The following is an 8809-nucleotide window of genomic DNA, read 5'->3' on the forward strand; positions in this document are numbered from 1 at the left end:
CTAAAGTTACTCTTGAGGAACAATAAAAACTTGGTGGGAAATGGCCATCAAGTGAGAGATAAAATTGTAGCAGAAGTTGAAAGGGTAGTTAATTTGGGGTGTGAAGATATATACAGGAAACATTTGGCTCTCTGCGGAAACATGACTCCAGAGACAGCCAGGCCAGTGTACAAATACTGCCGTGGATGCAAACTTGGGATTCTAGAAGGTGCAAGATTCAGTTGTGTTTTTTTTTTTTGGGGGGGGGGGGGCAAATGGGCACTTTTTAAATTGTGATATAACTGGCATATCACATATTAGTTTCAACATAAGGACTGGATATTTGTACATATTGCAAAATGATCACAACAAGTCTAGTTAACATCCATCACCACACAGTTACAAAATGTCTTTCTTGTGATGAGAACTTTTACAATCTGACTATCTCAGCAACTTTTTTTTTAATATATTTATTTTTGGCTGCATTGGGTCTCTGTTGCTGTGCACGGGCTTCCTCTAGTTGCAGCGAGCGGGGGCTGCTCTTCATCGCAGTGCGCCGGCTTCTCATTGCGGTGTCTTCTCTTGTTGCAGAGCACAGGCTCTAGGCACGCAGGCTTCAGTAGTTGTGGCTCGCGGGCTCTAGAGCGCAGGGTCAGTAGTTGTGGCTCGCGGGCTTAGTTGTTCCACTGCATGCGGGATCTTCCCGGACCAGGGCTCGAACCCGTGTCCCCTGCATTGGCAGGTAGATTCTTAACCACCGCGCCACTAGGGAAGGCCTCAGCAACTTTCAATTTATAACACAGTCTGATTGTTAACTCCAGTCACCACGCTGCATGTTACGTCCCCATGACAAGATGCGTTTCTCGCGGGCTTCCCTGGTGGCGCAGTGGTTGAGAATCCGCCTGCCAATGCAGGGGACACAGGCTCGAGCCCTGGTCCAGGAAGATCCCACATGCTGTGGAGCAACTAAGCCCGTGCACCGCAGCTACTGAGCCTGCACTCTAGAGCCCACGAGCCACAACTACTGAGCTCACGTGCCACAACTACTGAAGCCCGCGCGCCTAGAGCCCGTGCTCCACAACAAGAGAAGCCACCGCAATGAGAAGCCTGTGCAGCAACAAAGACCCAACACAGCCAAAGATAAATAAATAAAATAAATAAATTTTTAAAATAAAATAAATTGTCAATTAAAAAAAAAAAAAAAGATGCGTTTCTTGAGAACATCCAGGTCCACGCTGAGCCTATTCTGTGCCCCTCGGAGGTGAGTGAGGGGCCGAGGAGAACACAGGGGCAAAGAGAATCTATGCCCTGAGGGGCTTCCAATCTAGTTGGAGGAGCGATGATGCCGCCCTGAAAAGAGCAAATGGCCCTGCATCCTCACCATCACCCAGCCCAGAATCCCCTCCAGTCCCCCTGCATCGTTTCCTCTCCACCCCATCCTGTCAATCCATTGATGGTCTCAATCCTACTTCCAAAATGTCTCAGGTTTGTTCCTCACAGCTGCCCAGCCACTCTCCCCACCATGATTTCCTCTCTTCACAGACCCCATACTCGCCCTCCACAGGCCTAGCCCTGCTTCTGCGACCCCTACTCAAAAACCGGCAAGGTTCCCAGGCCCCCCAAGGTTAACTGCAGCCCCCCCAGCACCAGCAGGCAGCGCATGGGAGACACTTAATTTCCATGCATGGACGGAGGAAATTCCTTGGCTGGACATTTGAAGCCACCCATAATACGCATAATACGGTCACTGTCTACCTGTCCAGCCTTTTGTCTCTCTGGTTCCTCCCATACAACCCACTCATTGGCCCGACTGAGCTATTATTCCAAACCCCAGCACTTTCTTAATGCCATTCCTCAGGCTGACCTTTCTTCCCTTCTGTAGAAATGCAAGCCACACTTCAAAGTTCGCATCCAACACCACCTGCTGCACGAGGTGGTCCTCTAGCATCAGGGTGATTGATCCCCCTGTTTGAAACTACATTCTACTCTCATAAGCTATTCACCTTATATTTTTAATTGTCTTTTTTTTGGGGGGGGGGGCCACACCACGTGGCATGCGGGATCTTAGTTCCCTGACCAGGGATCAAACCCGTGTGCCTTGCAGTGGAAGCGCAGATTCTTAACCAGTGGACCGCCAGGGAAGTCCCTGAATTGTCATTTTTTGAAGCCCTTTCTTAACCCTTTACTGCGTTTTATGCCCCATGAAGACAAGGACATTTACCATTTTCATTTTTGCATCATCAGAACTCAGCGCAGACTCTTGTACTAAGATATACATACGAAAGGATCTGGACCCCAGGCAGTGTAGAAAAGCCAGGAGAGATGAAGACATAAAATGCCAAAGGGGTTCCAAGGAAAAGGAGGTTCTTTGGGGATGGGTGGCCAGGGAAGGCTCCATGAAGGAGCTCAGACATGAGTAGGATCTTCAAAAGAGGGGAAGGAGGGAGTGGGGAGGAGCATTTCAGGACGGTGGAACAGTATGAACTACGGGACAAGGAAGGAACGAACGAAGCATGCTCGGAGATGAGTCTGGCTGGCACCGGGGGTCCCTGGAGGAAAGGTAGTGGAAGGTAAGGCTAGACAGGCCGGCCGGGATGGGTAGGGAGGATGTGCAGTGCCAGGCTAAGGCACCTGGATGAGATCCATTCTCTCAGTCCGTGGGATGCCCACCGCAGCAGGCCTGGGCCTTAATGGTAGAAGAAGTCCAATCCTCTCTTGTTAGTCTAGCCTCCTCAGCTAGGTTATAAATAACAGGCACCGTTGACTGAACACCTGCTGTGCCTGAGGCCCTAAGCTACGTGCTTCACATACATTATCTCACTGCTCCTTCCAACAGCCTTGAGAGCTCAGTATTGTTATCCTTGTTTTGCAAGCAGGAAGCGAAAGCTCAAAGAGGTGAAGGCCCTTGCCCGGGCCTCAGCTGCTCACTCTTTTTTTTTTTTTAAGTAATAAAAACTTTAATTAGCATTTATTATCTTCTAAAATCCATGGTTAGTTTCTTGCATATACGAACCAATTTAATCCTTATCTCTCTATAAAGTATGTACCACAATATGTACATTTTACAGTTTGGGAAATTGAGATGTAGAGAAGTAACTTAACCAAAGCCAGCGTCTAATAAATGGTGAGATCAGAATCTAAAGGAAAGCATCCTGCTGTTTGCAACTCATGACCACTGCCTAGTCTCACCTGCTCACTCTTTTACTGAACAATACGGCCGGTGCTAGAGGGCCCGTGCCGGAGTTACATTCACAGAGATGACGACTGGCACTCTGGTCAGCTACCCAGACTCGCCTTACTCACTCCTCAAGGACAACATTAATTAAGGACATAGTAGGAGCTTAATAAAGCACACTAAGTAGAATGGAGGTTGCCAGGGGCTGAGGGGAGGGGGAAATGGGGAGTTGTTTAATGGGTGTACAGTTTCAGTTTTGCAGACGAAAAAATTCTGGAGATCTGTTGCAGAACGATGTGAATATACTTCATGCAACGGAACTATACATTTAAAAATGGTTACGATGGTCATTTGTGTCATGTGTTTCTTTGCCACAATTAAAAATAACAAATAGGGGGCTTCCCTGGTGGTGCAGTGGTTAAGAGTCCGCCTGCCGATATAGGCAACACGGGTTCGTGCCCCGGTCTAGGAAGATCCCACATGCCGCGGAGCGGCTGGGCCTGTGAGCCATGGCCGCTGAGCTTGCACGTATAGAGCCTGTGCTCTGCAACCAGAGGGGCCATAACAGTGAGAGGCCCGCGTACCGCAAAAAAAAAAACAAAAAAAACAAAATAGTGCTTTAGGGCTTCCCTGGTGGCGCAGTGGTTGAGAGTCCTCCTGCCGATGCAGGAGACACGAGTTCGTGCCCCGGTCCGGGAAGATCCCACATGCCGCGGAGCGGCAGGGTCCGTGAGCCATGGCCGCTGAGCCTGCGCATCCGGAGCCTGTGCTCCACAACCGGAGAGGCCACAACAGTGAGAGGCCCGCGTACCGCAAAAAAAAAAAAAAAAAAAAAAAAAAATCCACTTGTAAAAAAAAAAAAAAAAAAAAAAAAAAAAATAACAAATAGGAATTCCCTGTGGCACAGTGGTTAAGAATCCACTTGCCAATGCAGGGGACACGGGTTCGAGCCCTGGTCCGGGAAGATCCCACATGCCTCAGAGCAACTAAGCCGGTGTGCCACAACTACTGAGCCTGGGCTCTAGAGTCCATGAGCCACAACTACTGAGCCCGCGTGCCACAACTACTGAAACCTGTGCACCTATAGTCCATGCTCTGCAACAAGAGAAGCCACCACAGTGAGAAGCCCGCGCCCCACAATGAAGAGTAGCCCCCGCCCGCCGCAACTAGAGAAAGCCCACGCACAGTAACAAAGACCTAATGCAGCAAAAAATAAATAAATAGATAAATTTATTTTTAAAAAATAACACATAAATAAAGCACACTTATTAACTGACTGATTGGCTGCTGATAGCACTGTACACTGTTAAGATAGCCAATGCTGAAAGAGACTCTAGAAATTTTTTTTTTTTTTTTTTTGCAGTATGCAGGCCTCTCACTGTTGTGGCCTCTCCCGCTGTGGAGCACAGGTTCTGGATGCGCAGGCTCAGCGGCCATGGCTCACGGGCCCAGCCGCTCCGCGGCATGTGGGATCTTCCCAGACCAGGGCACGAACCCGCGTCCCCTGCATCAGCAGGCGGACTCTCAACCACTGTGCCACCAGGGAAGCCCCTAGAAATATTTTAACCCGATAACCCTCCAAAACAGAGAGCTGGTGAGGGGAGGTAACTTGCCCAGGGTTAGGTGATGTTAGGACTAAGTTCGGAGCCTAGGTCTCCCAGGCTCAGCAGTAAAGAATGGCAGAGGCAGCTGGGCGTAGTAGAAAACACAGCATAAGAGGCCAGAAGCCATGGGTTCAAGTTCTGCTTCTTTTTTTTGCGGTACGCGGGCCTCTCACTGTTGTGGCCTCTCCCGTCGTGGAGCACAGGCTCCAGACGCGCAGGCTCAGTGGCCATGGCTCACGGGCCCAGCCGCTCCACAGCATGTGGGATCCTTTCAGACCGGGGCACGAACCCGTGTCCCCTGCATCGGCAGGCCGGACTCTCAACCACTGCGCCACCAGGGAAGCCCAAGTTCTGCTTCTTCCACTTATGAGTTCTGTGACCTCAGAGAAGTCATTTATTCTTTCTTAGCCTCACTTTCCTAAACTATACGGAGACGATTAAAAATAACACGCTTTACAACATTATGTGCGAATCAAAGAAAATTATATACAGCTAATGTGCAGAGAAAGCACTTGGCCACCTACAAATTACTTTATTTACTTATTCTCTTTGGCTGCACAGCACAGCTTGTGGGACCTTAGTTCCCCCTCCAGGGATCCAACCCGTGCCCTCAGCAATGAAAGCACGGAGTCATAACCACTGGACCACCGGGAAATCCCCTACAAATTACTTTATAAACACTAGTTACTGTTATTCATATTAACTATCACTCTATAGATTGAAAGATTAAAATCTGAATAAGTCAAGACCAAAAAAACTCCCTCTCCATTCTGGTCCACTCTCAGCCGTTCCAGGCCTTGCACACAGCAAGTCTTCAATGAGTGAGTGTAGGACTGAATCACCCTTCAAGTTTTACCCACCTCAACCCTCTTCCTTCCCTCACCCCACAAGCCACAGCTCAGCTGCAACAGCCCTGCCAGGACCAGGCAGAGGGTAGGAAGCCAGTGTGAACCTCTGCCTCCCTGGCTGCATTCCTTAGCTAAATATAAATGATTTGTCCAGTCCATCATTTGAAATTGTCCATAATACCTCTCCTCCCCTTCCCACTACTTAGGGTGACAAGCTGACTGCACATCCTTATAGCAGAACATACATACAAAACATTCTCTATGGCTATTTTCAGTAAAGAGAGGGAAGCTGGCTGGTATACAGGGATCAGAGCATGAGTCCTCAGTTTTCTCCACTAGTCCAGGAGAGCTTCCTGGAGGAGGATACCTGAGTCACCCCAGGGAAGGGGACAGCTGCCTGTCAGAAGGGCATCCTCACATAGTGAGTTTGGTTCTCGGAACCAAAGAAAGGTGAACTGCTGCAGTCTTATCCTTGTTTGGGGGATGGAGAGAAAAGATCTACCCAGCCCAGGGGATCCCACACTACCCCAGTGCTTCAAACCTCGCCAGCACTACAGGCATTGGGGAAAGAGGTTGAGAAGGGACCAGTATCTTTTTCAAAAACAGGCGATCCAAGACTCCAGTTCTGAAATACACGAGTACAAATACTGCTCTCAGTAAGAAGCCAGTTTCTTGTTTGGACTTTTTCTTGTTTTTTTAACCACAACAAAGTTTTTTAAAGTCCCAAACTTGGATGCACAGATGGACTACATCTCGGACCTCGGGGCGTGCCAAAGCCCTGTCACTCTGAGTACCGATCTGCCAGCGGTGGCGCAAGGAGTGGTCGGGGTGCCGGGGGGCTGCAGTTAGTATCCCAGCCCTGCCCGAGCCCCCGGCCCTGCCTGGGGGCGCTGTATGGACCTCCCCCAGCCGGTCCACTGGGTCACACAGTCAGAAACCCTTGACAGCTCCGGGGCTCCCCCTTTCTGCTGCATCCTACAGATCCCCATCCCTTCGCCTGGGATTCCGCCGTCCACTCCCGCAGCCGCATTTCCAAAAGGTCTTCCTCGAAACCTCTCCCCTTGCAGACTCCTCTTCGCCTAGCTACCGGGAGCCGCGCACACCGTCCCCTTCGGGCCTCCCGCCCCCTCACAGGGCGCTGACCCCACCCCTCCCTCAGCTCGCCCACTGCCGCCCCCCGACACCCCTCCCAGGGGCGCCCCGGGCCGCTCGCCCCTCCGGGGACCGGGTCGGGGGCTTGTGGGCCCGCCTCCAGCCGGCCGGGGCCCGTAACCCGGCACGCTCCCGAGCCTCCGGCTCGCTGCCCGCCGCCCCACCCGCCCCGGGCCGCACTCACCGAGCTCCCAGGAATGTGGGGTCCAGCTCTCTCGCGCTCGCGCGCCGCCGCCGCCACAGCAGCAGCCAGCGGAAACAGGGGGCGGGGCCTACCCTGGACCGCGAGGCCGCGGGGCGGGGCGAGGCCGCGGGGCGGGGCCGGACGAGAGGGCGGGGCCGGACGAGGGGGCGGGGCCGTCCCGGGAACTGGAAGGCCGTGGGGGCCCGATCCGCCGCGCGAGGGGTGGGGGCGGGGACTAAAGCCGGGAGCTGGCGTGGGCACTGCGGGCGGGACAGCGGGTACGGAAGGGGTGTGCGAGGCTGAGCACGGGGACTGGGGCCGGGGGCCTCCAGCACCCCCTGGCCGGATACCCAGCGTTGGAGCTGGAGGGACCCACGGGCAGGACAGGGCCGTGCTGGGCGCGGGCGTCCCGGGCCAGATGTGGCTGCCCTCCGGGAGCCTTCCTCCCTCCCCGCCGCCTGGATCGGCCGCTCCTCCCGGGCGCTGGTACGACCCCTGCCCCTGCCCCAGGGGCTAGAGCCGCAGCAGGACTAGAGTGTCTGGGGTGGTCAGGGCCTGGGAGTTCGCGCCTCTGCTCTCGGCGACCAGACACCGGCCCAAAGCCGTCCGGTCCCGGCCAGGGTCGCAGCCTTGCCTCTGTGGCCTCCCGCCTGCCCGCACACCTAGGCAGGCCTTCCCTGGCTGTGTATTAGGGACCGCCTCCCCGGAGAGGCTATTGGAGGACCCGCTGTCCACCTCCCCAGGAGTAACAGCCTCCAAGTGCTGGTAAAGGGCACCGTGCGTCCGGAGGACCTGAACTGCCGTGGGACAAACTCAGGTTACGCGTCTCCCGCCCAGGGCTTCCTATGGGCCTTCCTTTCTGGGCCTGGACTCCCTTCCAAAGTGACCACTGCACAGCCACCTCTCCTCTGCTTCATTACTGTCATGCAAATGTGTTCTGTGCTTCCCACCTGCACCATCCTGCACTAAGTATGATTTGAGACAAAGGTTTTTAACCTGACTGATCACCAGGGGCCCCTTGGCCTTTCCTAGCTGGATGGCGGTTTCTGCTTATCTCTTGGGCCCCCTCCTCTCATACACACACAATCTTGGTTTTGTCTATTAGACTTAACCCAATAATCCACCCCCCCGACTCCTCTTTCTTTCCTTCCAACCCTTGTTCAATGCCCCCCATAAAGTCTTCCCAGGCTGACCCCTAAGCCCCATTCTCTCCAGTCACTGTGGAGCCATTACCACATGCAACTAACCCTGCCCAGCTTCCAGAAGAGGAAAGTGAGACCCAGAGAGGCGAAGGGATTTGCCTGTGATGTCCACTGTGGGAGTCATCTTACTGTAAAAACACTGGGAGGCAGCCTCACGTGGTAGGACAGGGCTTTGGAGCCAGCCAGACCTGGGACTGAACTCTGGCTCTGCCTCTTATGGGCTGTGACCTCTCTAGGCCTCAGTTTCCTCACCTGTGAAATGGGGTTTCATAATACCAATCCCACAGGGTTGATGGGATGGCCAAGATGACTGAGGCAAAAGCACAACATTTGATGCATGGTGGGTGCAAACATTAGCCTCTCTCTGCCCTTTAATGGGAGATAAGCAAATCTGAAATAATAGGACAATGGAGCCTTAGGGTTGGAAGAAACCTTAAAAGAATCCCCTCAATAGAGTCACAGATGTAGAAAACAAACTTATGGTTACCAGGGGAAAAGGTGGGGGGAGAGGGATAAATTGGGAGATTGGGATTGACATATACACACTACTATATATAAAATAGATAATCAACAAGGACCTACTGGATAGCACAGGGAACTCTACTCAGTACTCTGTAATGACCTATATGGGAACAGAATCTAAAAAAGAGTGGATATATGTAAAT

At 52.7% G+C, this 8809-nt stretch overlaps 1 protein-coding gene across 1 annotated transcript in view; it reads right to left on the reverse strand.

The window, feature by feature from the left end:
• The window catches only part of TSPAN9 (tetraspanin 9), a 183539-nt gene extending 176541 nt beyond the window's left edge, over positions 1-6998 (reverse strand). Inside the window, exon 1 of the mRNA XM_032645579.1 lies at positions 6943-6998. The gene's annotated coding sequence lies outside the window, so the exon portion shown is untranslated. The remainder of the gene's footprint in view (positions 1-6942) is intronic.
• Between the last annotated feature and the right edge of the window lie 1811 nt (positions 6999-8809).

The sequence above is a fragment of the Phocoena sinus genome, chromosome 10 (assembly GCF_008692025.1).
Source record: "Phocoena sinus isolate mPhoSin1 chromosome 10, mPhoSin1.pri, whole genome shotgun sequence".
Taxonomy (NCBI): domain Eukaryota; kingdom Metazoa; phylum Chordata; class Mammalia; order Artiodactyla; family Phocoenidae; genus Phocoena; species Phocoena sinus.